Below are 25,291 nucleotides of genomic sequence, written 5' to 3' on the forward strand. Positions count from 1 at the left end.
AGGTGGTTGTAGGAGGCCATTACAGGGTTATTTAACGAAGTTGTCTGATCTTCTGTGGCAGTGGGCCATGTAAATGGAGCCCATGGATGGAAGATTGGCTTCTGTGATGGTCTGGGCTGTACACATCACTTTCTGTAGTTTCTTATGGTCTGGCAGAGCAGTTACCATACCAGGACATTATGCACCCGGTAGTATGCTTTCTACTGGGCATCTGTAGAAGTTGGTGAGGGACCTTATGGGCATTCCAAATTACCTGAGCTGCTTGAGGAAGAAGAGGCATTATTGTGCCTTCTTGACTGTCACATTTACGTGGGAAGTCCAGGACAGGCCCTCGGTTATCGTCACTCCGAGGAACTTGGTGCTCTTCACCCTCTCAAGCTCAGTTCCATTGATGTAGGTGAGGGTGTGTTCTCCTTCTTTCTTTCTAAAGTTGATGATCAGTTCTCTAGTTTTTCCAATGTTGAGAGACTGATTGTCTTCATTGGACCACTTCACCAAACCCTCTATCTCCTTTCTGTATTTTGACTTGTCATTGTTATATATCCGTCCCATGGCAGTGATGTTGTCAGCAAACTTGTAGATGGCATTGGTTCAGAATTAGGCAACACAGTCGTAGGCATACAGGGAGTACAGTAAGGGCCTGAGGATGCATCCTCGGGGTGCTCCAGTGTTGAGTGCTTTGTGAAGGAGATGCAGTTATCTCTCTTCACTGATTGCGGCCTATGGATCAGTGCTCATTTATGCCCCTCATGATCTTATAAACCTCTATGAGGTCACCTCTTAACTTCCAGTTGTCTAGTGAAAAAGGTCCCAACCTACCCACCCTATCCTTATAACTCAAACCCTCCATTCCTGATGTCCCAACTCCCATTATCAAATCTTTCCTGAACCTCTCCAATTTGATATTAGCCTAAACCAGCATAACCCAGAGCACTTGCAGGCCAGACACCCGATTTAACTGAACTCATCATCCAGTCAGGAATTGCCACCTGGTGGGCCCATCCTTTTTTTTTGGCAATGGTTCTGCCTTTATTTATTTATTTTTGTTTATTCTTTTCCTGGGTTGCAGGAAAGGCCGGCATTTGTCGCCCATCCCTGGTTTCCCTTTAAATGAGGTAGCTCATTGGGCCATTTCACAGTTGCTGTTGGTCTGGGGTATTGTGTAGGCCATATTGGGTAATATTTCCCTCCCTAAAGGACTTTAGAGAACGCATATTTCATCAAGACCCATCAGGTCTTACTTGCATCTGTTCCAATTCTCCCTGCATTATCCTGGACTGAAATGATAGAACCTATGGGTGGCTTAGTGGTATTATCAAGCACTTATTAATCCACAAAAACCCAGTAACCTTCTGAGGACCTAAGTTCAAATCAAGCATGGCAAGTGGTATAATTTGATTTCAATAAAAATGTAAGACTAGTGTCTAATGATGACTATGAAACATTTACAGATTTTTGTTTTCTTGACAAACAATGCAATTCACTAATATCCCTTAGGAAAAGAAACTGATATCGTTAAACAAAGAAAAAACATGCACAAATAGAAACAAAAGCAGAAATTGCTGGGAAAACTCAGTAGGTCTGGCAGCATCTGTGGAGAGAAAGCAGAGTTAACATTTCGCGTCCAGCGACCCTTCTTCAGAACTGCAGTGCTCACCTGGTCTAGCCTACAACCGACTCCAGATCTGCAAGGGGACTCTAAACTACCCTCTAGACAATAAATGCTGGCCTAGCTAGTGAGGCCCACATCCTGTGAATGAACATTTTTTTAAAAACCCTGGTCTCTCCCTCTTCTCCTGCAAACCAACTTCACAGAACCTCCTTCTCCCCTCACCTCCAACAGGCAGTGTGAACTGCTTTTACTCTGAGAAATTATGTGGTTAATGGTCATGTCATGCAGCCAGCAATGCTGAGGTTAATGTTCTAGAGATAGAAGCTTAAATCCCTCTCCCAGCAGCCTATGGATTTCAATTCATAGAAACATGGAAAATAGGAGCAGGTGTAGACCTTTGAGCCTACTCTGCCATTCATTCTCATCACAGTTAATCATCCAACTCAATAGCCTCTTCCTGTTTCTCCCCCACATCCTTGATCTCTTTAGCCCCATTTGCTACATCCAACTTTTTGATATGATACAATGTTTTGGCCTTGACTGTGGTAGCAGATTCCGCAGACTCACCACTCTCTGGGTAAAGAAAACATTCCTCATCTCAGTCCTAAATGGTTTACCCAATATCCGTAGACTGTGACCTCTGATTCTAGAAACCTGGTCATCGGGAAGATCCTTCCTGCGTTTACACTGTTTACTTCTGCCAGGTTTCTATAAGATCCTCCCTCGTTTTTCTAAACTCCAGCGAATATCATTCTAATCGATTCAACCGCACCTCATAATGTCAGCCCTGTCATCTTAGGGAATCGGTCAGGGAAACCTTTACTGCACGCCCTCCATTGCCAGATCATCTTTCCTCAGATAAGGAAACCCAAACTACACACAATACTCTAGATTGGTCTCCCCAAGGCTCTATATAATTGCAGCAAGGCATCACTGCTCCTGTACTCCAATCGTCTTACTCTGAAGACTAACACACCATTTGCCTCCTTCACTGCTAGGTGCATCTTGCCCACTTCTGTTCAACAACTGGTGTATGAAGCTACACAAGTATTGTGACACTTTCCCGTTTCTCAATGTGTAGCCCTTCAGATATTAATCCATTTTCCTGTTTTTGCCTCCAAAGTGGATAAGCTCACATTTATCCATTTGAAACTGCATCTGCTGTGCATTTGCTGGTTGAAAACATGCTGAAGCATTCCTGCATCCCCCTCACAGCTCACACATTGTGTCATCAAACCTGGAATTAAAACCAAGTCCAAAAATGTGCAGGTTAGGTGGATTGGCCATGCTAAAGTGCCTTTGCTTTCCAGGGACATGTAGGCCTTGTGGGTTAGCCTTAGGAAACGCAGTGCAACAGAGATAGTAGAGTGGGATTATGAGCATGGGATGGTCTTCCGAGGCTCAGTATGGACTAGATGGGCCAAATGGCCTGCTTCCACATTGTAGTGACTCTATGAATCTTGGGAATGATGACCTTGCAATGATTGTCCAATTCACTAATGCCTTTTAGGGAAGGAACATCTGGCCTACATGTAAATGCAGGCCTATTCTTAATGGACCATATAGGTTATTCAGTTTATGTGCTGCTGAAGTTCTCCTCTATTCCTTTATTCCCTCAAACTGGACTGTCTTTTCTGAGCTCCCACATTTTATTCTCTGTAAACTTGAGGCCATCCAGAAGTGTGCAGTAAATCCCATTCAACCATCATTCCTCTGCACCCTGATCTACATGGGGTCCTGTTTAAGCAAACTTTGAACTCTCAAATTCCCATCCTGGTTTTCAAATTCCTCCGCAGTCTCTCACCTCCAGTCTCTACAGTCTCTAATGACCTGCCACCTCAACAACCCTCTGAAATCTCTGTCCCCCACCAATACCAGCTTCTCCAGTTACGATTCTTCCAACAAGGGCCATCGCGGTCTCAAGACGCCTGGTCTCCGGGCTCTATCAATGCCTCGATTCACCGCCTCTCCTTCCTCTTGAAATTTGCCTGATTGACTGAAAGTTTGGCTCTTTCACTGTCAGGGGGTCAAAATCCCAGAACTCCCTGAGTAACAGTGCTGCAGGTGTCTCTCCAACACACAGACGGCAGCAATTCAAGAAGGCACCACATTCTCCAGGGGTAATTAGGGATGGGCAATAATTGCTGGCCCACCCAGTGATGTCTAATCACCATGAATGAATAAAAAGGATCTACCTCACGTTTATGACATTTTATCCAGGAATAAGATTGAATAGTTTTGCCACGGCAAAGGGTCTTGGAATGTTCTACTACATTAAAGGCACATTAAAAACTTTAGTTGTTATTATTACTGTCACTGTTTCTACAACTATTTTATCACGACTACACTATTTACTAACAATAACGGGAATGGAGGGAGAATGACACAAGGGCAGCTCAGAGCGCTCACATCAACAGGTTATCTGTGAGTCAGCACTGAATACTAAGTACAGCGGACACAATATAGTCTGGATTTACACAGTGCCAATGAGTTCGATTCATGGTGTTATCTATTAACACAAAGCCCAGGTCAATATTTGCCTTGTCGGATGATACCACCATGCCTTACTTTACTGTAACTGATTAACACGGGCAATTATCAGTTTGCAATGAATGACGTCTGTGCTAGTTTCATGGAAACTGATCAAGGCCAATTTCTTGTGAGAAAGTGAGGCCTCAGAGGCAGTTCTGTTAATGAATGACCTGGCGTCTTTGGCCGAGGTCCAAACCTAGGCTGCAGCATCCCTTCCCAGGTGAGGAACTCAGGCTACGATCACACCATCACCTTGTGGCCTCATCAATCAGTTCCTGGACACCATCCCATTCAGTGCGACACTCACTACACATCAGCTGTACTTGCCATTCTGCAAACAATAATCCTGAGGCCAATAACTATGCCAAGCATATAACTGGTCCTTTTATGATGAACATGACTTCAAGCTTGCTAAACTGTTCTTTAAGCTCCTAGAAGGGGGAGCAACAGAACAAACGCAAAGCACTGTGGTTCATAAAATCCCTACAGTGCAGGGGGAGGCCATTCAGCCCATCAAGTCTATACCAACCATCCAAACAGCGTCCCACACAGGCCCATCCATGTGGTCCTCAGTTTCCCATGGCTAATCCACTGAGCCCGCACATCCTTGGACTGTGGGAGGGAACCAGTGCAAACCAACGCAGGCACAGGGAGAACATGCAAACGCCACACAGACAGTCGCCCAAGGCTGGAATCAAGCCCAGGCCCCTCGGGTGACTGTGGGGCAGCAGCGTTCGTCACAGAGCCACCGTGCCACCCCAAATGGGAGATGCTGGTAATCTGAAGCTAAAATAAACCAGAAAGCGCTGGAAAAACTCACCAGGTCTGGCAGCAACTGTAGAAAGAGAAAGCATGTTTAACACTGAGAATCCAATGACAATACTTGGAGAGTAGCTGAAGCGGGAAGCCTCACATCCTTCAACAAGTACTTGGATGTGCAATTGAAGGTATCGTCATAGTGTCACAGAGTGATACAGTATGGAAACAGACCCTTCAGTCTAACCAGTCCATGTTGAACATAATCCCAAATAGCCCCAGTCACCTGCTCCTGGCCTATATCCCTCCAAATCTTTCCTATTCATGTACTTATCCAAATGTCTTTTTCAACGATGCCCACATCCATCACTTCCTCAGGAAAGTCATTCCACATATGAACTATCCTCAGTGCTTAAAAAAAACTTGCTCCTTATGTCTTTGTTAAATCGCTTTCCTCTCACCTTAAAAATATGCGCCCAGTCTTGAAATCCCCCATCCTAGGGAAACTACGGCTACCGTTAACCCTATTTTATAAACCTCTATAAGGTTGCCCCTCAACCTCCTGCACTCCAATGGAAAAAGTCCCCGCCTTTCTTTATAATTCAAACCTTCAAGACCCGGCAATATTACATAGAACATAGAACAGTACAGCACAGAACAGGCCCTTCAGCCCACAATGTTGTGCCGACCATTGATCCTCATGTATGCACCCTCAAATTTCTGTGACCATATACATGTCCAGCAGTCTCTTAAATGACCCCAATGACCTTGCTTCCACAACTGCTGCTGGCAACGCATTCCATGCTCCCACAACTCTCTGCGTAAAGAACCTGCCTCTGACATCCCCTCTATACTTTCCTCCAAACAGCTTAAAACTATGACCCCTCGTGCTAGCCATTTCTGCCCTGGGAAATAGTCTCTGGCTATCAACTCTATCTATGCCTCTCATTATCTTGTATACCTCAATTAGGTCCCCTCTCCTCCTCCTTTTCTCCAATGAAAAGAGACCGAGCTCAGTCAACCTCTCTTCATAAGATAAGCCCTCCAGTCCAGGCAGCATCCTGGTAAACCTCCTCTGAACCCTCTCCAAAGCATCCACATCTTTCCTATAATAGGGCGCCCAGAACTGGATGCAGTATTCCAAGTGCGGTCTAACCAAAGTTTTATAGAGCTGCAACAAGATCTCACAACTCTTAAACTCAATCCCCCTGTTATTCTGGTAAATCTCTTCTGAACCGTCTCTGGTTTCATAATATCCTTCCTGTAACTGGGCAACCAGAACTGGACACTGTACTCCAGCAGTCTGTACAACCTCAACATACCTTCTCATCTCCTGTACTCATAGCAGTCAAAGCTGTGGACCGAGTGTTGGAAACTCATGTAGATTTTAAGAGTGGTTTTTGTCAGCGCAGTCTCAAGGGACTGAAGGACTTATTCTGTACTCTGTGATTCTGTGATTAATGCTTAGAAATGACCGCAGCTGGGTGTACTGAAGCTCAATTTTCATGACACATGTGACTGCTAAATATTGGTGTAGTAGCTAGTATGATTGCCTGTTGTATGGGAAATCAGGGTTTAATTCACTGATGGTGACAGGCTGATCAGTTGTAGACAGAAAATGGTGTGATTTGATGGGCTCTTATATGTTGGTAATGTCCCTACCCAAAGTCTACAAAGACTTGGGTTCAAAAACCACCTGCTCCAGAGGTGTGCAGTAGCATAGCCATAAAGTCTAGAGAAGTACAGCAATGGAAGCAAACCCTTTAGTCCAACTTGTCAACACCAATCAGATATCCTAAATTAATCCAGTCCCATTTGTCAGCATTTGGCCCATGTCCCTCTAAACCCTTCCTATTCATTTACCCATGCAGATGCCTTTTAAATGCTGTTATTAGACCAGCCTCCACCACTTCCTCTGGCAGCTCATTCCATTAACACCAGTTAAGGGGAGGTGATGGCCTAGTGGTATTATTGCTGGGCTGTTAATCCAGAGACCCAGATGATGCTCTGGGGACCCAGATTCGAATCCTGCCATGGCAGATGGTGTAATTCAAATTCAATAAATGTCAAGAATTAACAGTTTAATGATGATAGTGAATCTATTGCTAATTGTTGGAAAAACCCCATCTGGTTCACTCATGTTCTTCAAAGAAGGAAATTCCCATCCTCACCTGGTCTGGCCTACACATGACTCCAGGCCCACAGCAATGTGGTTGGCTGTTAACTTGTCCACTGGGCAATTAGGGATGAGCAATAAATGCTGCCTGGCCAGCGACAGCCTCATTCCATGAATGAATAAAAAAGCACATATCATCCTCCATGTGAAACAGATTGTTTAAAAGATCTTCAAGATACGTCAGACCAGTATGTGACAACTTTTCTGGATTGACAGAAAAATTAGGGTAATGACATTGATTTTCGAAACTTAGAGACAGAAGGAGGCCATTCAGCCCCCTTGATCTTCTTTTGTTATTCAGTGGGACCCTGGCAGATTTGCATACCATCCCCGACTTTGTCTTTGGGTCCTACCAAGCCTAACCAAAACCTAGTGATAACAGGCTTGAAGATTTCCATGGGCAGTTTTCTGCAATGAAGAGAAAGTTGCAGACGTGGTCCAGGAGGGACATTGCTTATAATGGGTCCAAATGGGTTGAGGACCAACGTGCAAATCTTTCCAATGCACTCCAATAGCAGACAGTAAGGGAAGGAGAGATTCCTGGTCAGCCATATGATGAAACATCCTGTGATAGCTCCAGACTACAACATGCATGTAGAAGTGCATGTGGGGACAGTAACTTGGAATGTATGGTGCAAGATAAACACATTCAGGAGAATGAGATCCTGATAGCATTGGAGTAGGTCAATTGGAGTATTGCACAGGGTCATTCTGGGATGAAGAACATTGGCACAGGATGGCCTGGCACTCACTGTGTGTGTGTGTGTGTGTGTGTGTGTGTGTGTGTGTGTGTGTGTGTGTGTGTGTGCGCGCGTGTGTGTGTATGTATGTATGTATGTTTGGCTGTGCATAAATGTTTGATTGCATGTGTGTGTCTATGAGTTTATTTGTCCATGTGTATGTGTGTGTTTACACATGAGTACTGTGTCTATACTTGTCTGCGTGTGTGTGCATATATGTGTGTACGTGTGGATAAGCGCGCATGTGTGTGTGTGTGTGTGTGTGTGTGTGTGTGTTCTGTGTGTTTTGAAGGACAAAGTATCTCACCTGAGAAGATGTAGACTCCCTCTCTGATCAAAGTATGATTTGATTTCAATCAAAGGGATATCCAGACAATAACCAATACATTAATGCATAACCAATAGAAATGTGCAGAAAGCCATGCAACCCATCTAGTTTGTGCTAGCTCTTTGTAGAGCCAGCTAATCAATCCTACTGCTCTGCAATGGCCCCACAACTTATTTCCTGTTCAAGTGCTTATCCATTACCCCTTTTGAAAGGTCGTATTGAATTTGTTCCCTGTATTCTTACAGGCAGCCCCATTCCAACTCATAACTTGCTGAACATGATAATAAGAAGAGTCAGTGGACGTGAAATGTTAACTCTACCTCCTCCCCACAGTGACTGCCAGACTTGCTGAGTTTCTCCAGAAGTTTCAGTTTTTGTTTCTTCATTATATTTTTTAATGACTCTTCAAGTTGTCTTTTGATCTTTTGGTCAATTAGCTTAAACGTGTACGTCCTAGTTACTAGCCCTCAAGCAAATGGAAATGCTTTCATGCTGTTTAGAATATTGAACATCTCAATCAAATCTAAAACCATCTTGGTTCTCAAGATAATAATCTCTCAACATCTCCAATCTCTTCAGGCAAGTAAAATCCCAGGTATCATTTCAGTAAATCTCTCCTGCACTCTCTGGAAGGCTTCCACACTCATTCGAAAGAGCACAAGAATTCCTTGCCTTTGCATTCTCATTGATAAAACCAGGAATTACAGGGGGCCTTTTGTTTTTGCTGGTCATCACATCTGCTGTCTCCATCTTCAAAGGTTTATGCGCATTGTATTTTAATATCTGCCAGCTTCTGCAACTCCTTTTGAGATGTATTGTTGCTTTTTTATTGCCTCCGTTTGTTCTGACAGCCAAACTGCAGCCTTCTGCACTGAACTGACACTCATCGATCAGTGGCAAATGAAATTCCATCAGGACATGAGCGAGGTACTTGGACAGGGCCAACAAGGCAAGGGAATGCCTGGTGGATGGTAGGACCCTGGGAAGCACCGAGGATCAGAGGGACCTTGGTTTGCGTGTCTAATGGTCCCTTAAGGTATCAAGACAGTTGGATGAAGTGGTTAGGAAGCTTATGCCTTCATTAGTCGAGGCATAGAATTTAAGAGGAAGGAGGTAATGCTGGAATTGTATAAAATGTTGTCAGACCACAGATCGAATATTGTGCGCAGTTCTGGTACCCATATTATCGGACGGATGTGATTGTGCTGGAAAGAGTGCAGAGGAGATTTACCGGGATGTTGCCTGGGCTGGATTGCTTTAGCTATGAAGAGAGATTGGACAGACTGGGATTGTTTTCCTTAGAGCTGAGAAGTTAGAGAGGAGATGTGATTGAGATGTATCAGATTATGAGGGACATAGACAGGGTAGACCGGTAGGAACGTTTCCCCAGGGTGGAGAGATCAGTGACTGGGGTATCAGATTTAAGGTAAGGTAACGGGCTGGAGATTTGGCAGGGGGGGTGCGGGGGTGTGAGGAAACCATTTTCAGTGGGGGTGCAGTTGAGAATCTGGAACTCACTTCCTGGAAGGATGGTAGAGGCAGAGACACTCATAACATTGATGAAGTTTTTAGATGTGCACTTGGAATGCCAAGGCTATGGGTCAATTGTTGAAAAATGGGATTAAAATAGTGAGGTATTTGTTTTTTATTGGTGCGGAGGCTGAAGAGGACATTTTCTGTGCTATGAACCGCGACGACTCCATGACTCATCTGTCACATGTGTTCCCATTGCACCAAGCAGTCCTTGTCATGCTGACTAATAAAATGTGAGGCTGGATGAACACAGCAGGCCCAGCAGCATCTCAGGAGCACAAAAGCTGACGTTTCGGGCCTAGACCCTTCATCAGACTCTGATGAAGGGTCTAGGCCCGAAACGTCAGCTTTTGTGCTCCTGAGTTGCTGCTGGGCCTGCTGTGTTCATCCAGCCTCACATTTTATTATCTTGGATTCTCCAGCATCTGCAGTTCCCATTATCACTTGTCATGCTGAAGCCCATTCTTTCCCTAATTATTTACGATATTCCTATTATCATTAACTCTGGAATTTTGTCCTCTAAAACTGAGTCCAGGTTATTTATATTTAATGAAATGAAGCTGAATTCCTAATCACAGGCTGTGAGGAGTACAAGCACACACTCCCCTGGTCCCAACAGCCACTCATCACCATTCCCTGTCTCTTCAGCCCCCTGCCGATAGCCCCAATCGCACTGCTGTGCCCCCATACCGTGCTTGGGGTAAGGAGGCAGCTGCAGAGTCTGCAGCACCCGGAACAGGAATCGAACCCAGCGACTGCCAGCACCTACTTTCTTTCGAGTAATATTTCCTGGGATCAGGGCCATCTTTTACCTCCCCTCCCTGACACCCGTCCTGAATTGCCCCCTTCAACTGAGGAGCTCACTCAGCCATTTAGGAAGCAGGCCATATGGCCCATCAAGTCCATACCAACCCTCCAAAGAGCATTCTACCCAATCCCACTCTCCCACTTTAACCCTCTAACCCTGCATTTCCCATGGCTAATCCACCCTGCCTGCATATCCCTGAACACTACAGGCAATTTACCATGGGCAAACCACCTAACCTGCACACCTTTGGACTAAAGGGAGAAAAGAATTGATAAACTCATGGCCTGTAAGGTTGGCACAAGCAGAAACCCTCATAACTTTAAGGAAGCATTTAGATGTGCAGTTGCAGTCAAGGCTATGAGTGAAGTGCTGGGAAATGGGGATTAGAACAGTGTTTTTTGATCTATAGAGTCATAGAGATATGCAGAATGGAAACAGACCCTTCGGTCCAACTCGTCCATGCCAACTAGATATCTATAAAAATCTAGTCCCATTTGCCAGCATTCGGCCCATATCCAAATAAACCCTCGGAATTCATATGTCCATTCAGATGCCTTTTAAATATTGTAATTGTACCAGCTTCCACCACTTCCTCTGACAGCTCATTCCATATATGCATGTAAAGGTTGCCCCTTAGGTCCCTTTTTATATCTTTCCCCTCTATTTTAAACCTATGCCTTCTAGTTTTGGACCGCCCCAACCCTGTCAAAAAGGCCTTGGCTATTCAGCTTATCCATGTCCCTCATGATTGTATCAACCTCTATAACGTTACCCCTCAGCCTCCGACTCTCCAGGGAAGATAGCCCCAGTCTATTCAGCCTCTCACCATAGCTCAAACCCTCCAACCCTGACAACATCATTGTAGATCTTTTCTGAACCCTTTCTAGTTCCACAACATCCCTCCTATAGGAGGGAGACCAGAATTGCATGCAATGCTCCAGAAGTAGCTGAACCAATGTCCAGCACAGACTTCCCAGCTCCTACACTCAATGCATTGGGCAATAATGGCAAGCGTACCATACATCTTCTTCACTATCCTACTCTATCTACCTGCAACTCCAATTTCAAGGACAATGGGCCAAAGGATCTATTTTCTGTGCTCCATAACCGTATTAGTGAACCAGATTGCTATTTACAACAATCAACACGATTGCCGATAGGCTAGCCTTCAATTTGAGATTTTATTTTCAGAATTAAATCCAAATTTCACCATCTGTGGTGATCAGATTCAAACTTATAGCTGGAGGAGGTTAGACTGGGGTTTTGAATTACTAGGTAAAGTAACCATTGTCCTGGAGAGCTTTTCTCTTGTTATAGAGAGAACTGTTGGAAAGCTTCAATTTACAAAGAACTGAGGATGTTGGACACCTGAAACAAAAACAGAAATTGCTCAAGAAACTCAGCAATGGTAGAAAGAAAGCAAGTCCAGTGATCCATCCCTAGTGTCTTACAACACCGCCTGCAATCACGCTGCCAGGCCAAAGGAGTGTCTCCAGTAATTTCTGTTTTCATTAGTGGTCAGCCTCACTTGGAGAGTCCCCACACCTCAGGTGAGATTGATAGAAGTCATGAACTCGAGGGTCAAGGGGGTTCAGATTCAGTGTTCCTGGGGATTGAATCTGTGCTGTCGGCATCACTGTATGTTGCACATCAACCGAGTTAACCCACCCACACATCAGGTTACTAGTCCAGTGACATTACCCCAATAGTATTATCACCCCTGAGCGAGCACTGGTCCATGCAGCAACCAGAGGACTTATCAGTCTGAGTCCTGAGCTCTATTTAACCGGCTCCTCTGAAAATATTTCTGGGTCACTCTTATTTTGTTTGCCTTTGCAACAGACCTGCTGGTTCCAGTCCCACTGCAGGACTTGACTGCTAAGTTCCAAACAAATTGAGAACAGCCCACAAAGGTAGGGGTGGTAATAGCCTAGTAGCATTATTGCTGGACTGTCATTCCAGAGAGCAGGTTGTGTTCTGGGCACTAAGGTTCGAATCTCACCCTGGCAAATGGCGGGATTAAATTCAATCTTTTAATGAAAGCCTGGAATTAAGGGTCTAATGATGGCCATGAATCTGTTACCAATTGTTGTAAAAACCTATCTGGTTCAGTGACGTCCTTCAGGGAAGGAAACTGCCATCCTTACCTGGTCTGGCCTACATGTGACTCCAGACCCATTGTAATGTGGTTGACTCATAACTGTCCTCTGGGTAATAAGGGATGGGCAATAAATGCTGGCCCAAACAGCGATACTTTCATCCAGTGAGTGAATTTTTTAAAAAGTCCTTCCACGACACAAGCGACAGATGGTAAAAGCAGGAGAGATTCCTGGCTGTCCATGACATGGGAATAACTTAGAACTGTGACCGTCCAAAGTTTCTGTGAAAGTGTATGGTGCAACAGCAGCTCAGAAGCACAGGATCATTACAGTGCAGAAATAAGGCCATTAGGCCCATCATGTCTGGCTCCATCATCTACAATCAATGTCCTGCTTTTTTACCATCTCACTGCACACCTCACTATCCAAATAACTGTCTAATATCCCTCCTGAATGCTTCAGTTGGACCTGGTTGCACTACATTTCCAGGCAGTGCATTCCATACTCACTGATTGAAAGGGTTTTTACCTCACATCACCTTTGTTTCATCTATTTTAAACCTGTGCCCCACTTGTTTTTGTTTCGTTTACGAGTGGGGACAGCTACAGTCTATTTACTCTGACCGGGCTGCTCATGATTTTGAAAAGCTCTTTAAAATCTCCTCTCAGCCTTCTTCTCTAAAGAGAGGACAGCCCCAGCTTCTTCAACCTAAATGCATCACTGAAGTTTGTCATCCCTGGAACCATTCTTGTAGATTGCTGTGTAAGTGAACAGTAGTGCACTGCCTCATTGGCGTCATAGAGTGATGGACTCACACAGCATGGAAACAGGCCCTTCGGTCCAACCAGCCCATGTTGACCATAATTCCAAACTAAACTACTCCCACCTACCTGCTCCTGGCCCATATCCCTCAAAACATTTCCTATTCATGTCCATATCCAAATGTCTTTTGAATATTGTAATTGTACCTGCATCCACCACTTCCTCTGGAAGTTCATTCCACACACGAACCACCCTCTGTGTAAAACATTCGCCACTGTGTCTTTTTAAATCTCACTCCTCTCGCCTTAAGAAATGTACCCCCAGTCTCAAAATCCACCGCCCTAAGGAAAAGACAACTAGCATCAACTCTGTCAATACCTCTCATTATTTTAAAAACTCCTATCAGGTTGGCTCTCAACCTCCTAAACTCCAGCGATCGAAGTCTCTAATTATCCAGCCTTTCTCTATAACTCAAACCTTCCATACCGAGCAACATCCTGGTCAATCTCTTCTGAACCATCTCCTGCTTAATAATTTATTTCCTAAAACTGGGAAACCAGAGCTGCACACAGTATTCCAAAAAGTGCCTCACCAATGTCCTGTATTAGCTCTATATGACTTCCCAACTCCTATACTCAAAGGGCTGAACGATGAAGGAAAGCACACCAAATGCTTTCCTTTATAAGTGAAATTAGAATAGATTCCCTACAGTGTGGAAACAGGCCATTCAGCCCAACAAGTCCACACCACCCCTTGAAGCATCCCACCCAGACCCATTCACCTATAATTCACACACTCCTGAACACTGCGGGCAATTTAGCATGGCCAATCCACCTAGCCTGCACATCTTTGGACTATGGGAGGAAACTGGAGCACCTGGAAGAAACCCACGCAGACACAGGGAGAATGTGCAAACTCCACACAGACAGTCGCCCGAGGCTAGTATCAAATCTGGGTCCCTGGAGCTGTGAGGCTGCAGTGCTAACCACTGAGCCACCGTGCCGCCCCGCGCCATAAACTTCAAAGAATTATGGACCTGCACCCCTATGTCCTGCTGTTCTACAACACTACCTGAGCCCCCACCATTAATTGTATAAGACCTACCTTTGTTTGTTGCACCAAAATGCAATACCATGTTACGGTTTGTGGGAGCTGGCTGTGTATATATTAGTTACCACATTTCCTACACCCCATACAGTGCAAAATACTTTGAGACAAGCAGTCATTGTGTGGATTTTTTTTTCTTTTCTCTTACATAACTTGCATTTATAAAAGATCTTCCGTAAAGCCTTGGGATGAGTGCAAATTCATGAACAAGGCCAGGTTATTGGGAGTGAAGGGGTCAAATAGTTGAAAGGATAACACGCTGTAGTCAGAACAGAAAACAGAGAGAAGGGGCCCATGGAAGTTACTGAGCTTGACAAAAGGACAGAAAGTGAAATTCCACAGATATCAGTACTGTGCCCACTGTTGCACAACATGCACATAAAAATACAGTTGAGAATTGCAAAAATCGATCATGAAACCATGACAACGGGTACTAGTCAGCAGTCAGGACGGAAAAGGATAACATCAATGGACTTCTGGAATGGTTATTGACAAATTAATTTCAATACAGATGAATGGAACAGTTTGGATGGAAAGATTAGGAAATCCTATAGTCTGCAAAAAATTGATGTCGAGGTAGAGTGGAGGGGCTGTGGCTGCTCGGAGTATAGTTTCAAGGTTCACTAAGTGTAGCAATGCGGTTTAATTAATTAAGGTCATAAAAATTCAATAAAAGCATGTCCAGAGTGATAACATTTAAGAATGAGAGTCAGGCAAAATTCAATCATCAAAAGGTAACAATCATAAGAATATGTTACCAAGATAGTAGGAACTGCCGATGCTGAAGAATCTGAGATAACACGGTGTGAAGCTGGGTGAACACAGCAAGCCATGCAGCATCAGAGGAGCAGGAAAGCTTGACATTTCGGGTCGAGACCTTTCTTCAGAAATGTCAGCTTTCTAATCATGGGATTATGTTTTTTTTTAACTTTCATCCATGAGAGTTTGGAAGCCAACGGCCACACCAGCATTTTTTGCTCATTCCTAATTGTCCTGAAGAAAATGATAGTGAAGTACTGTTTCACATTTGTACCATCATTGAGTCGCTCCACGATTACCAGCCCAGGGGTTACCAGAAAATGAACTGGACTCGCCAGTTAATACAGTGGCTACAAGGAAAGGTCAGAGACTAGGGATACTGCAACATGCAACTCAGTTCCTGACTCTCCAAAGCCATCATCTGCAATACACAAGGCAGGAGTGTGAGGGAATACTCCCCACTTGCCTGGATGGGTGCAGCTCCAACAACACTCAAGAAACTCAACACCAGTCAGGACAAAGCATCCCCCACCTGAGTGGCACCAAATCCACAAGTATCTGCTCCCTCTGCCACCGATGCTCAGTAGCAGCAGCGTGTACCATCTACAAGATGCACTGCAGCAATTTGCCAAAGATCCCCAGACATCACCTTCCAAACTCATGACCACTTCCATCTGGGAGGATGAGGGCAGCAGATACATGAGAATGTCAAGCCCTTGCAACTTCTGCTCCGAGCCACTCAGGATCCTGATTTGGAAATATAGTGCCATTCCTTCAATGTCACTGGGTCAGAAGCCCTCCTGAAAGACATTGTGTGTCCATCTCAAGCACATGGGCTGCAGCAGTCCAAGAAGACAGCTCACCATCACCTTCTTAAGGGGCTACTAGGACGTGCAATAAATGCCAGCACAGCTAGCAATACCTACATCCCATGAATGAATTTAAAAAAATGACCCTCACACCTTTATCCAACCTTCACCCTCTTTTTGCATGACAGCATTATACATTTATCTAATTGTATTTAACATGACTCCACCTGTCCCCAACTCTTTAATGTTACAAATCCAGGTGGCCCAGAGGCTTCGCTATTCTCTCTGAATGTGTGCTTTTTGGGCTTGGAAGATTTGTTGGCCCTTTCAGGTGAAGACGCTTTGATTCTGTTCCTGACAGCATGAGGGCTGAATGTCCCATTTGTCTGGAATATTCTTAGTCTCTGAGATTTCCTTTCCAGGCAATTTCTTTCTTGCAGTACATTTCAGGTCCGGTGACCCTTCCTCAGAACTGATGGTGGCTGGGCAAAAGTCGATTTATTTATAGAAAAAGTTCATCTTTTCTTCGTCAAGAATGCTGCCAGACCTGCTTAGCTTTTCCAGCAATTTCTGGTTTTGTTTCTGATTTACAGCATTCACAGTTCTTTTGGATTTTTGCTTCTTTCTTGTAGTATGCTGGATGTCTGACACAGACTGATTCTTCTTGATAGTATTTGGACCCTCTGGGCATTACTCATCCCTTCCCAGTGATGGTACCCGTGGGGTTGTATGCACCACATCTTCATTTTCATTCTCAATCCGCTGGCAAATCTTAGCATCCTGGGGTAATTATTCACAGATTCCCAGGAGTTGGCAGAGCACGTGAACTGGACAATTGAGAAGGCAGACGGGACACTTGCTTTCATCGGTCATGGCATAGAGTATAGCAGCGAGGGGACATTGTTGGAGATGTACAGAGCATTGGTCAGGCCATTGATGGAGTACTGTGTGCAGTTCTGGTCACCTCCCTAGAGGAAGGGTGCGATAGCACTGGAGGGGGTTCAAAGGGGGATCACCAGGGTGTTGCACAGGATGGAGAAACTGAGCTATAAGGAGAGACTAGATAGGTTTGTTTTCTTTAGAGCAGAGAAGACTTGGGGGGAGGATGATTGAGGTGCATAAGATTACGAGAGGTAAGGGCAAGGTGAATAGAGAGCTGTTGTTCCCCTTGTTTGAGGGCTCAATCATGAGAGGGTATTGTTTTAGGTAAACGGGGTAGAAGATTCAGAGGGGATTTGGGAGAAAAGGGTGGTGGGAATCAGGAATGCACTTGATTCTTGTGCTTGTGAAGCTGAGGACTTGTGATTCCTTTCAATGGCCTTGCTAATCCTTAACAGAAGCGATCATTGCATTTGTAATCCATGTTTGCATTGGCCACAGATCAGTCATGAGCTAATTGAACGGCCTTCTCCTGTTTCTGTGCTCCTGCTAAGGCTACTCAGCTTTGTTGGCACAAACATTTATGAGTCACAGAATCTCCGGCTCAGTAGGGGATCTTGGACAAGGGCCTAAAGCCAACCCTCAAGAAGGAAATCAAGACACTGCAGCGATGTACCAGAATGGTGCCAGGGCTGAAGGATGTCAGTCCATTGAAGATAGTGGAGACATGGGAGGTCCCAAAGAAGTTTTAATTTCCCTTTTTAGTCTTTAATTGGATGTGGGCATTGCTGGCGAGGCCATCATTTTTTACCCATCCCCAATTACCCACCAACTAAGCAGCTTCAGAAAGAAAAGAGCCAGACAGGGTAAAGATAGAGGATTTCCTGCCCGAAAGGAAATTAGGGATTTTACAAATATACATACTAACATACAAATTAATTACAAGAGTAGGCCACAGCTCCCCAAGCTTGCTCCAGATTCCAATAAGACCATAGCTCAGCTGATCATGCCACATCTCAGGCTACTCTCAACAACAGTCCACTTGATGCAGGGTCAGCACTGAGGGAGAGCTGCTTGGACACAGGGTCAGTGCTGAGGGAGAGCTGCTTGGACACAGGGTCAGTGCGGAAGGAGCGCCACACTATCACAGGGTCAGTACTGAGGAAGTGCCGCACTGTCACAGGGTCAGTACTGAGGGAGTGCAGCACTGTCACAGGGTCAGTACTGAGGGAGTGCAGCACTGTCACAGGGTCAGTACTCAGGGAGTGCCGCACTGTCACAGGGTCAGTACTGAGGGAGTGCAGCACTGTCACAGGGTCAGTACTCAGGGAGTGCAGCACTGTCACAGGGTCAGTACTGAGGGAGTGCAGCACTGTCACAGGGTCAGTACTCAGGGAGTGCCGCACTGTCACAGGGTCAGTACTGAGGGAGTGCAGCACTGTCACAGGGTCAGTACTGAGGGAGTGCAGCACTGTCACAGGGTCAGTACTGAGGAAGTGCCACACTGTCACAGGGTCAGTACTCAGGGAGTGCCGCACTGTCACAGGGTCAGTACTGAGGGAGTGCCACACTGTCACAGGGTCAGTACTGAGGGAGTGCAGCACTGTCACAGGGTCAGTACAGAGGGAGTGCAGCACTGTCACAGGGTCAGTACTGAGGGAGTGCAGCACTGTCACAGGGTCAGTACTGAGGGAGTGCCACACTGTCACAGGGTCAGTACTGAGGGAGTGCAGCACTGTCACAGGGTCAGTACTCAGGGAGTGCCGCACTGTCACAGGGTCAGTACTGAGGGAGTGCAGCACTGTCACAGGGTCAGTACAGAGGGAGTGCCACACTGTCACAGGGTCAGTACTGAGGGAGTGCAGCACTGTCACAGGGTCAGTACAGAGGGAGTGCAGCACTGTCACAGGGTCAGTACAGAGGGAGTGCCGCACTGTCACAGGGTCAGTACTGAGGAAGTGCCGCACTGTCACAGGGTCAGTACTGAGGGAGTGCAGCACTGTCACAGGGTCAGTACTGAGGGAGTGCAGCACTGTCACAGGGTCAGTACTCAGGGAGTGCCGCACTGTCACAGGGTCAGTACTGAGGGAGTGCAGCACTGTCACAGGGTCAGTACTCAGGGAGTGCAGCACTGTCACAGGGTCAGTACTGAGGGAGTGCAGCACTGTCACAGGGTCAGTACTCAGGGAGTGCCGCACTGTCACAGGGTCAGTACTGAGGGAGTGCAGCACTGTCACAGGGTCAGTACTGAGGGAGTGCAGCACTGTCACAGGGTCAGTACTGAGGAAGTGCCACACTGTCACAGGGTCAGTACTCAGGGAGTGCCGCACTGTCACAGGGCCAGTACTCAGGGAGTGCCGCACTGTCACAGGGTCAGTACTGAGGGAGTGCCACACTGTCACAGGGTCAGTACTGAGGGAGTGCAGCACTGTCACAGGGTCAGTACAGAGGGAGTGCAGCACTGTCACAGGGTCAGTACTGAGGGAGTGCAGCACTGTCACAGGGTCAGTACTGAGGGAGTGCCACACTGTCACAGGGTCAGTACTGAGGGAGTGCAGCACTGTCACAGGGTCAGTACTCAGGGAGTGCCGCACTGTCACAGGGTCAGTACTGAGGGAGTGCAGCACTGTCACAGGGTCAGTACAGAGGGAGTGCCACACTGTCACAGGGTCAGTACTGAGGGAGTGCAGCACTGTCACAGGGTCAGTACAGAGGGAGTGCAGCACTGTCACAGGGTCAGTACAGAGGGAGTGCCGCACTGTCACAGGGTCAGTACTGAGGGAGTGCCGCACTGTCACAGGGTCAGTACAGAGGGAGTGCCGCACTGTCACAGGGTCAGTACTGAGGGAGCACAGCACTGTCACAGGGTCAGTACTGAGGGAGTGCCGCACTGTCACAGGGTCAGTACTGAGGAAGTGCCGCACTGTCACAGGGTCAGTACTGAGGGAGTGCAGCACTGTCACAGGGTCAGTGCTGAGGGAGTGCAGCACTGTCACAGGGTCAGTACTGAGGGAGCGCAGCACTGTCACAGGGTCAGTACTGAGGGAGTGCAGCACTGTCACAGGGTCAGTACTGAGGGAGTGCCGCACTGTCACAGGGTCAGTACAGAGGGAGTGCCGCACTGTCACAGGGTCAGTACTGAGGGAGCACAGCACTGTCACAGGGTCAGTACTGAGGGAGTGCCGCACTGTCACAGGGTCAGTACTGAGGAAGTGCCGCACTGTCACAGGGTCAGTACTGAGGGAGTGCAGCACTGTCACAGGGTCAGTACTGAGGGAGTGCCGCACTGTCACAGGGTCAGTACAGAGGGAGTGCCGCACTGTCACAGGGTCAGAACTGAGGGAGTGCCGCACTGTCACAGGGTCAGTACTCAGGGAGTGCCGCACTGTCACAGGGTCAGTACTGAGGGAGTGCCACACTGTCACAGGGTCAGTACTGAGGGAGTGCAGCACTGTCACAGGGTCAGTACTGAGGGAGTGCCGCACTGTCACAGGGTCAGTACTGAGGGAGTGCCGCACTGTCACAGGGTCAGTACAGAGGGAGTGCCGCACTGTCACAGGGTCAGAACTGAGGGAGTGCCGCACTGTCACAGGGTCAGTACAGAGGGAGTGCCGCACTGTCACAGGGTCAGTACTGAGGGAGTGCAGCACTGTCACAGGGTCAGTGCTGAGGGAGTGCAGCACTGTCACAGGGTCAGTACAGAGGGAGTGCCGCACTGTCACAGGGTCAGTACTGAGGGAGTGCAGCACTGTCACAGGGTCAGTACAGAGGGAGTGCCGCACTGTCGCAGGGTCAGTACTGAGGGAGTGCCACACTGTCACAGGGTCAGTACAGAGGGAGTGCCACACTGTCACAGAGTCAGTACTGAGGGAGTGCAGCACTGTCACAGGGTCAGTACAGAGGGAGTGCCGCACTGTCGCAGGGTCAGTACTGAGGGAGTGCAGCACTGTCACAGGGTCAGTACAGAGGGAGTGCCGCACTGTCGCAGGGTCAGTACTGAAGGAGTGCTGCACAGACAGAGGGTCATCGCTGAGGGAGACCGCACTGTAATAGGGTCAGTGCTGAAGGAGTGCCACATTGTCCTAGGTTCAATACCGAAGGAGTGCCATACTGTCACAGGGTCTGTGGTGAAGGAGTGTTGCACTGTTGCAAGATTAGTGCTGAGGGAACACCACTCTGAAACAGAGTTCATTACTGAGGAACTGCCGCACTGTTGGAGGGTCAGTGCTGAGGGAGTACCACACTGTTGCAGGGTCAGCGCTGATGGAGTGCCACACTGTCAGCAGGTCAGTGCTGAGGGAGAGCTGCACTGTCGGAGGGTCAGTGCTGAAGGAGTGCCACACTGTTGGAGGGTCAGTGCTGAAGGAGAGTTGCACTGTCGGAGGGTCGGTGCTGAGGAAGTGCCACACTGTCAGAGGTTCAGTGCTGATAGAATGCTGCGCTGTCGGACAGTGAGTACTGACAGAGTGCTACACTGTCAGAGGAACAACACTGAGGGAGTGCTACACTGTCAGAGGGTCTGTATTGAGACAGTTCTGCACCATTGGAGCGTCAGTACTGAGAGAATACTGCAGTGCAGGAGTGTCAGATCTGAGGAAGCACTGTACTGTCAGAGATCAGTAGAGGTGTACTGCACTGTTGGAGGTTCAGTGCTGAGGAAGTGCTGTACTATCAGAAAGTCAGTACTGAGGAGGTGCTTTACTGTTTTAGTTGCTGTTCATTCAGATGAAATAGTCACATTGAAAGAAAGGCATGGGAGCCTGAGATAATATTTTTGAGTCCAAACCACTAATATCAGAAAACATTCCCTTGTCAGCACTTTGTTAGATCCTGCTTTGGGCATGTTGGATGCCTCGACTCCTACGATTCCTAGTGCCAGTACTTGGGAAGGGTCCATTGACTGTAAAGCAGCTTGGGACCCTTAAAAGGCAAGTCTGTCCTCCATGCTCTGAAAATCCTGCAAGGGTTGATTGATTGGGTGGGGCAGCTTGTGGCACGGGATCATGTGATGCAACTGGAGCAGTGCAAATATATTTTGCAGCCCTTCCCTTTCTCGCAAAGGTCTCAACTCAGCTTATACTAACCACAAATCAATTGAGCCATGTTTGATTATCAGGAGTGGAGTGAGGGAGGAGTAGGGACTGGTTACCTGTGGCTTCAATTGTATTCTGGCTATCTGCCAACATTTGACCATGAGATCCTTCACTTTGCCTGCAGTGAAGATGGTGATTGAGAGCATTGACCTCATCTCCTTCTGTCACAGATCAGAATATGCATGGTACCATCCAGAATATCATCTGATGGGGTTTGGCCTGGCAGGCACCTGAACAGATCCTTTGCCCTCCAGAATGTTACCTTGAGAGAATTAATTGATCAAGTTCAAACTGATGTCAAGTACTGATTAAAGAGATAGAAGATTGTACTTTTATGACTCTGTATTTATGATATTGGATATGAGGCTGTAACCATCTCTGGAAATTACAGCTCATCTCATCTGATAATAAAGATAGGGTACGATCATCAAAAACCAAATAAAAGTGTCAGCAAGTGACCCTCAGCACTGACACCACCCCACAGCTCCAAACCACTATTTTTCCACTGTATCAACGTATTTGGCATTCACTTCTGTTGACCGTGTTATTCGCTCCCTCGAACCATATCCCTCTCTCCCTCCTTCCTCATTTCGTCCCTCCAATTGTATCTCTCAATCTGTCTCTCCACCGTATCCTTCAATCGCTCCCTCTCACTGAACACCTCAATCCCACCCTCTCACTTACTCATTGTTATGGAGTATCTAAAGCCACTCATACACTCAAGCTTTAAAGCGACTTAAGCAGCAGTTTATTGGTCAACCGTGGATAGATAAGGTGTGCAGAGGGGAAAGTGCCCTTCAAAACGCATTTCAATGATTGACGACACTTGTGTCACATTATTTCATGGACCACAATTACATCATGGATCACACGTTCTTGCTTAAATTTTCAGCTCCAAATGTACATAAAATAAACCTTTGTTCCTCCATCTCTTCCTCATACCTAAAAGCAGTCTCCTAAATGCCCTGACCAAATGAGCTTTCCATTTCCTTCTTTCAGATCTCTTTCCCAACAGGAATGTTCATTTATTAAAGAAAAGGCATTGCTGTAGGTCACTTAACCCTGTATCTGTCATAATTGGAGTTCTAATGGGGAACTGGCAGTACCTTTACCTTTAAGCCTGAGTTCAAATCCCAAGGGCTTCCAGAAGTGTGTAGCAAGATCTCTAAACAAGTTGATTAGCTGGCTGCTTTCATCAGCAAAATTATTGCCCCGATGTCACCACTCTTGTCCTTTACAGCAGCAACTGGTAATCTCTAACATAATTCGTCTGTCAGTCCTAAGTCATTCCTGAAAGTTTAGCAAGTTTAAACAATGTGCGAAACCTCATGCATTTATTGTAACTTCGCACATTAACCCCTTCAATCATCGTATGAATAGTTGAATAGTGTGTGGCTACAACAACAGGTCAGAGGTTGGAAATTCTGCACTAACCGACCTCTTGGCCGCCCCATGTAGAATTTTATTGTGCAAAGTATGAGCCTCGTGGATTGAAGATCGGTCGGCTCGCAGAGAAATGGAGAGTATGCATAACGCACTCTTGCAGACAGGCAGGGTGTAACTAGTGTGGTCCTGCTGGGAGTAGCGCAGGGTCTTCAACTTCAGTAACAGAAAGGAGGAGGGTCTAAGGGATGGTGGCTACATTTGTAGAAACACAAAGATTGGTAGTGAAGGGTGTAGATGCACGTAATTAGATTAAGTGATTAGGCAAATACTTGGCAAATGGAGTCTAATATGGGAAAATGTGAAACAATCCATTTTGGCAGGAGAAATCAAAGGGAGAGAATTACTTAACGAGAGAATTACTTAACTAGAGAATGGCTACAAAATTTCAAGGTGCAGAAGGATCTGGGTGCTTTACTGCATGAGTCACTAAAGATTAGTATGTTGACAGCTCACAATCAAGAAGGCTAATAGAATGTCATCTTTTATTATGAATTGAACATAAAACTAAGGACGTTATTGTCCAGCTGTACAGGGCATCAGTGAAACCACATCTCAAATACTGAGAGTAGTTTTGAGCTCCTTATTTAAGGAAGGCCATAAATGCATTGCAGGCAGTTCAGGGGAGGTTTACTAGATTGGTATCTGGAAATGAACAGGTTGCCTTGTGGGATTGGACAGAGTGAGCAAATTTCCACTGGAGTTCAGGGCTGATCTGATGGGCGTTTATGACATGCTGAAATTTGAACATGAAAAGGATGCTGTTTCTTATAAGTCCAGAGCTAAAGGACGTGGTTTTGAACTTAAGGGTCCCCCTTTTACAAACGAGCTAAGGGGGAGATTCTTCACTCTCTGAGGGTTGTGCAATTCTGGACCTCTCTGCCTCAGAAATGAATGATTTAAGTGATGACTGTATCATTTGATTAATGCGGGGGGAGGGGGTGGTTGATTCAACTTGCTCAATCTACCCCACACCAAGAAAGACCCAAAACTACAAGAGGAAAGTAATGAATGTCTCAACAGGTACCAAGCTATCTATTTGGACCCAGTAAACAGCTTGTGAGGTCTTGGGTGTTTTTTTTTCAAGTTGGAACAGCAGTTAGAACAGTTGGAAGCGGCCCGAATGGATGGTCAAGCTCCCACTGAACCAAGAGTTTTAGTTTCTGAGGTCTTGAAGCTGGGTTTGGAAGTTGCAGTACATCTCTCCCTGTTACTCACGCGCTCTCAAGAGTTTTCTCTTGATTTTTATTTTCTCTCCTGCTGGACTGGAGAATTGCCAGTGAAACAATCTATTTTTCTGGACTTGCTTTTTTTGCCACGGGTGTGTTTATGGCTGTTGCTACATTGGAACAGTTACTATTTAGAAGTAAAATAATTTATTATTCTGTTAAGTTTTCCAATAGAGTTGTCATTCTAACTTCTTTTGTTCTACTTTGACTATAGCCTATAAATAAAGTGTGTTTTGCTTCAAATCTAATAGCTTGACTAATCAAATTGCAAATGGAACACAATGCCTTACACCTGCTTTTAAAAATAAAAGAAGTTGGGGTCTAAGCTATCTCCTTGAGGGGGTTTGGTCTTGTCCATAACAACGAGCGGACTTCATTTCCAGGAGGGATGGCCCGAGGCCATGCGTCATGACGGCAGCATTTGTAACCATTCAAAGCTGATACCCACAGACAAACCTGGAATATGAAGGGCGTATGACAAGACAAGAAAGCCCAAAAGGAGCCAACAGTATGCTTGCCACATACGAAACGTCAACTTTCCTGCTCCTCTGATGCTCCCTGACCTACTGTGTTCCTCCACTCCACACTGTGCTGACTCTGACTCTAACTCTAACATCAGCAGTTCT

This window comes from Stegostoma tigrinum, unplaced genomic scaffold (assembly GCF_030684315.1).
Source record: "Stegostoma tigrinum isolate sSteTig4 unplaced genomic scaffold, sSteTig4.hap1 scaffold_290, whole genome shotgun sequence".
Lineage (NCBI taxonomy): Eukaryota > Metazoa > Chordata > Chondrichthyes > Orectolobiformes > Stegostomatidae > Stegostoma > Stegostoma tigrinum.